We start from the raw sequence: 6,235 nt of genomic DNA, 5'->3' as shown, positions 1-6,235 counted from the left end.
GCAGTTGTTTATCCTCTGCCCCCCCCCCCCATCCATCTGCTTTGCTCGGCCCGTAGACTCCAGCTCTGCTCTCAGGCACGGTTCCAGACCCCTCCTATAACAACCTCCCCAGCCCCTTACAAATCCCCATCCACATGTCTCACACACACTCGCATACACATGGTTCTGAATAGTTGCAGTATCCACTAGCAGCCCAGTCATGACACAGTATACTCAGTGCAACCTCTTCTGCCAAGAGTGCTCTGGCTTTCCTCTATGCAGATTAGCCATGTGCTAATTGTGGTTATTTATTTATTTTTTATGCAAGAGAGAGAGAAGAGGGGAGGGGAGGAGTTTTCTCACAAGTTGATTTGATGACTGAGCAGAAAAAGAGACAGTGCAGAGTTGTGGGTTTCACAATCTTTTAACTTTAGCAAAAGGCCAGATAGAACTGTACCGATCTGATAAGATGTTTTAATATGATGAATATGTTTCTAATACCATCCTTGGTATGAAAACATTTGATATACATCTGAAAGCTGTTTTATAATTAAAACTCTTGGGGAAATGTGGAATACTCATACTTTTCTGGTTTGCCTAAATTTTTGATCACCTGGCCAAAATAAGAAAACAAATTTTGGTATTAAATACTAGTGGTCATGATTTAAAAGTCCAAGTGATCTGTTTATCAGATAAGTATTATAATGTAGCATTGACCTTTTTGAACAAAAATCATTGAACTGAGGAAGTTTCAGAAACATGAGTGGGCTGTTGCAGTGGTGTTTCACCTGCCATCTGTCTGTGTCAGGGAATTTCCCTGTATTTCATAAGCAGACATTGTTAATCACATGAATCTTATAATGTTACACAAAATTAATACTGCAAATATTTCTATTATGATTTGAGGTTGAATGCAACTTCTGTTGCAAATGTTATTTATTTTCCCAACCCTCCCATTTTATATGTGGGCTTGGGACCATCAGGTTACCCCAGGGGCTGGGTGTAGCACATGGGCTGGGAAGCAAAGCCCAGTCACCTGTATGATAGGCGAGAATGCTAGGACTAGCTACAATAGAGGTAAAGAGCCGCTAAACCAATTCAGTAATGTTTATTAGGCAGCAGTATCAGACATTTGATCACAGAGAATAATATTAGCCACCATAAAGCTAATGGTCAGCAGACCAAGGAAGGCTGTAGTAGCAAAAAGCCTTACACTATATTCAACTTTTTAGAAGTCAAAGAATAAATGTGCTGCTTCTTCTTTCAGAAGTTATTTGGTGTCGCTTTAGTTTTGTAATTGTTCACTTGTTTTGTTTTATACTAAACAGACCTCCTGTAGTGGAGGTAGTGGTTTTACTGGTGTTTTTGGTTTGTTTGATTCTTCACAGCACAACTCAAAAAGTAATGAATGGATTTTGATGAATCCTTTTGGACAGGTAGGGGATGGCCCACAGAACAATTGATTAGATCGTCATCTGGATCCACAAATATTTTTTTTAAAGGATTCTTCACCATCGTGAGATAGGGCCTACTCATGTGACTGGCAGAGAGCCCTGGAGAGTAACAAACCTTTCCAACATGATGGCTAATGGCTAGAGTAAGGGCAACAGCAGCAGTTAAAGACAACAAAATAATACCAAAGAAAGGCCTTAATGTTACCTCGGTGAAATGGTTCAAATTTGCAAAGTCTCATGTTTGTAAAAAATAAAAGTTGGCAGCACGACAAACCTTTTGCAACTTACAGTATTTTTAGGTGGCTCTTAAACCTGTTCAAGAAATGTTTTTCCAGTCATGTCCTACCAGTAGTGCTTTATTTTAAGGTTATTTTGATTGTTTTAACACAATGTATATTGACTCCCTTACATGTGCTGCCTTTTTGTTATTGTTGCACAGCTGCCCCTACTGTTATTCTTTACGTTTACAGTTTGTGAAAGGAGAACAGCCTTGCTAGTGTTTTTTCTTTTGTTGATATTGCACATATGGCCCTAGTTACTGGGGAACAGCATATAGCTTTGGAAAAGGAAAACAAGTTTTGAATGAAATGTTGTCTCATGTTCATGCAGACAGAAAAAATAAACAGTGAGTTGTCCAGTTAAATTGAGATGAAATTTTTTGGGTCATATTGCTGAGCCCTGCCATATTTTCAACCCTTGTAAAAGTCAAATTCCAAAGCCAAGTTTTCCCAGTACGTGGCATTTGGCAGGTCATGGTGTCAGACCTTGATTGTAGTAATTTGCCTTTCAAAGCACAAGGATGCAGACATACACTCAACTCAGTAGTGCTGCATGCCTTATCATCTTTCCACTGTCTATGTTGTGCCCTCACCACCTCCAACCACTGACATGATACATCAGAAACAAATCGCTTTGTCCTAGACCTTGAACAATGAACAACCATTCTAATTTCTAAATAAACAAATAACAACTCTGATCATTTAAGTGAACATTTTACCAATGTAGTAAAGGGAATGAATTGTTCAACAGTCATCTGCATATTTTTTTTCTTCTGTGACATACATTATCCATTTAAATAGAGCGAAACTAACAAGTGCTATGCATGTCCTCCTTTCTTTTTGCACTTTTTTCTCAGCCTCCCCTCTAATTTGTAATGCTACTTTTAATCACATTTGTGCTGCTTGCAATTAAACTCTCGGCTATGACTGTAAAATGTGGGAGAACAAACTAAAATGTGAAAGTTTGTACTTGGCAGCAGTGATCCAGCCTTGACTCTGCCTTTCTTAAGAGCCACTCATTGTAGAACTAGAGAAGAGAAAGAGGAACAGAACCTTCTATAGCAGTCCCTGACCTTTATACACAAAATGCAGTAGAGGTTGCTAAAATGATTTTTAAAACACAAATACACATTCACAAAAGCCTCTGCCAAAGCTTTCCGGGATCTTAGAGGATGTGTAATGCTGTATCAGATATGAACAACTTTAAGCAATGCAAGGAAAATGCTTGTAAACAGATCAATGGACACATGAGAGCTAGACTGGCCACAGCTGTTTCCAGATGTGATCAAATGAGGTCGAGGAGGAAAACAACAAGACCCCTTGAACAGGTTTAATGGCCTGGAATCCCCAGATTTCTGCTGGGCTTCAGACCACATACTTTTAAAGCCATCATGACTACGGGCAGGATATTATGTATGTGTGTGTGTGTGTGTGTGTGTGTGTTTGTGGGTATATTTTACAGTGACATAAAGCAAAGAAAAGCAGTAAATCATCATGAGGGTTTGGAATTGTTGCTTGAATAATGACTTATCAGAACAGTTGCTAATAAATCTTTGTTTGCTGGCTAATCATTGCAGATCAATAAAATTAACATTTTCATAGAATGAAATTAACCTTTTAACAGATAAGGCCGTTCATTTTCTATATGAATAGTATTTTAAACGATCCCCATAAAACCAACAGTGAATTGCCTCTACGCATGGTTAATCAATCAATCGGTCTCCAACCTGGATTAGCTTATTATTAAACACACATCAGTAAAACAGTGCTGCACTGGGTGACACGTTTCTTTATTATGAAACAGAAGACCCACATAACTGTTAAAAATGTTGCCCTAAAAGCTCCAAATGACCATAACTTTTTACATCGTCTGGAGTCGGTGGTACCTGCGTGAGAGTTCGGACATCCAAGGGGAATTTAAAGTAAAGCTGCAGCTCCCAAGCATCGAAAGGAGCCTGTTGAGATGGCTTCAGGCATCTGATTAGGATGCCCGCTGGGCACCTCCTATTGGGGGTTTTACCAGCATGACCATTTGGTAGGAGGCCCCATGTAGACCATTGCATCTATCCTGGTAATGCCTCAGGGTCCCCCAGGAGTAGCTGAAGAACGCTGTTGCAGAGAGGAACATCTGGACCGATTTATTGAACCTGTTGCCACTGCAACAGGACTCCAGATAAATGGCAGAAAATTGATGGAATGATGGATGGGCCATGGATCTGTTAACACACCTCAAATACTTTTATTGGTATGAATAGTTACTGCCAGTGTTGGTGAGTTAGTGTGTATTTTCCTCTGTGCTTTGTTATCCTGGTTTCCTACAGAAGGTATTGTATTAGTACAGCTTTTGGCATAAAAATGGACAAATTAAATGAATTCAGCAAATAATTATTTGTACGTTTAAATATTTGTACAAAAAATTGATTTAATTCAAATCAGTGGCTTTAGTTCACACATTAGTGATTGATGTAAGATGCATGTTGATCTAACATTTGTGTGCACAGTGCTGTCTGATCACCTGGTCAAATGACTGCTATCTAATGAGTGTTAAATGAGACGTGAGAGTGAGATGAGTGGTTGTTTTGGAGATGTCACAGCTGATTCTCCACGTGGCTCTGATTGTAGTCAAGCGATACGTTTCCAGCTCTACCTCTCTGTGCTGAGGCGGAGCCAGAGCTGTCAAGCTTCTTAATGGAAAAGTGGACACACAAGCTGGTGTAGAAATATTCTCAGTGCTGGTGAAATATTGACTGAAATTGGTGAGCAAAAGGGTGATTGTTTATGGCCCAGTCATCGCTGGGAGATTTTATCTAAATGTGAAATAGATTTTACGTTTAGTGTTGCTGCTTTGTCGTTTGTTAGCATACTAGTCATTTTTCATGAGGATTGGAGGATGCTAGCCTGTGATTCAGGCCTCAGTGGCACACTTTACCGATGACACAGGAGACTGTCTAGCTGCTTAAGCAGCTCATTAGGAAAGAGCTATAGCATACTTCTGTCCAGTGATAGAAGTGGCTCCAGCTTTGTTTATGAGACTGGAGATTTTGTTGTTGTTGTTGCTGTAATTGGACAAGTACACCTGTTTGAAATGAATTGAAAACCAGCAATAAGGTGGGGCCTGCTTCAGTATTTTCCACTAGTTTGTTGTGTGGACTCCCATCCTGGCCTGATGTCAGGAGCAGGTAGGGTATGGTGTTCTTCCTTGCAGACAGGGCTTAAAAGTGCATTAGAGGTCACAGGAGATTGCCTGTTACCTCTTCCCCCAAGGTGCAGTTGGTAATGACCATAGGGAGCATAGTAACACCCCCCTACCCCTTCCCTCTTTTACTTCACACACATATCATAACACATGCACTCTCCTGATCCTGGAGGAGCTCAGGAGAGTGTGACCTGGGGGAGGCTAGAGGGAAAATCTGGAGTGGAATATGTTATCTTGGATAATGTTGGTTGACTGCCCTGACAGCCTGTTGATCCACACCCCCCTCCCCACCTCCAGTATCTACAATCTTACCCAACACACACACACACACACACACACACACACATATATTTTCATACAAACACCAGCCTCCTGCTGAGCAGCCCCCTGCCCGACCTCCTCTCTTTCACTGCAGCACTGTCATTCATAGAGTGCCAAAGCTTGCTGCTTTATTAAAGACCAGGAAGAGCAAGGCCTGGCCCAGGTTCAAACAGCAGTGCAGCTGGGACCTGTTACATTTTCGGCAGACTGCCCTCTTCGTCTCACTGGCTACCCCAGTATCTACAATCTTCCCCAACACACACACACACACACACACACACACACACACACACATATATTTTCATACAAACACCAGCCTCCTGCTGAGCAGCCCCCTGCCCGACCTCCTCTCTTTCACTGCAGCACTGTCATTCATAGAGTGCCAAAGCTTGCTGCTTTATTAAAGACCAGGAAGAGCAAGGCCTGGCCCAGGTTCAAACAGCAGTGCAGCTGGGACCTGTTACATTTTCGGCAGACTGCCCTCTTCGTCTCACTGGCTATAAATAGCTCCGGTGGTTGTCTCCCTTAACCAAGGAAAAAGGTTTTTAGGGGAGGGAAAACACACACACACACACACACAAACACAGATTAATAACCGTGGGAAGTAATGAAAGCTTTGTGTCTGCTGCCCGAGGTCAGCAGGCCAGGAGGTGTTCCTACTTCAAAGCCCCCATTGTGGCTTGTACTTTCTGACGCTGCTGCTGTGGGTTTGATGGGAACATATGGGTGCTGCCAGCGGTGTCATGAGGTGATGGCATCAGATCACACCAACATTACGATAACCATCCTGCCCTCATGTGAATATTTTGTTTGTTTGATTTTTATTACACTGCTATGGGATTCCATTAGTTAATTCTATCTATATTTTTTTATTATACTGATAGTGTTGTTTGAGGGAATTCCACCAAGCTCTATTCTCTTATTTACACTCACAGCATGAGACACTTTATGATCTTGGCTCCAGCTGCTGACAGCCGAAGCTACCTCATTACACCCCCCCCCCCCCC

The 6,235-nt window shown here is 41.7% G+C and overlaps 1 protein-coding gene across 1 annotated transcript in view; it reads left to right on the top strand.

Annotated features, from left to right (window-relative positions):
- Nucleotides 1-6,235, top strand: part of arid1ab (AT-rich interactive domain 1Ab) — a 64,707-nt gene that overhangs the window by 17,507 nt on the left and 40,965 nt on the right. The window lies entirely within an intron of this gene.

The sequence above is a fragment of the Monopterus albus genome, unplaced genomic scaffold, assembly GCF_001952655.1.
Source record: "Monopterus albus unplaced genomic scaffold, M_albus_1.0 scaffold154.1, whole genome shotgun sequence".
Classification (NCBI taxonomy): domain Eukaryota; kingdom Metazoa; phylum Chordata; class Actinopteri; order Synbranchiformes; family Synbranchidae; genus Monopterus; species Monopterus albus.
This window is presented reverse-complemented; position numbering and strand designations above follow the sequence as displayed.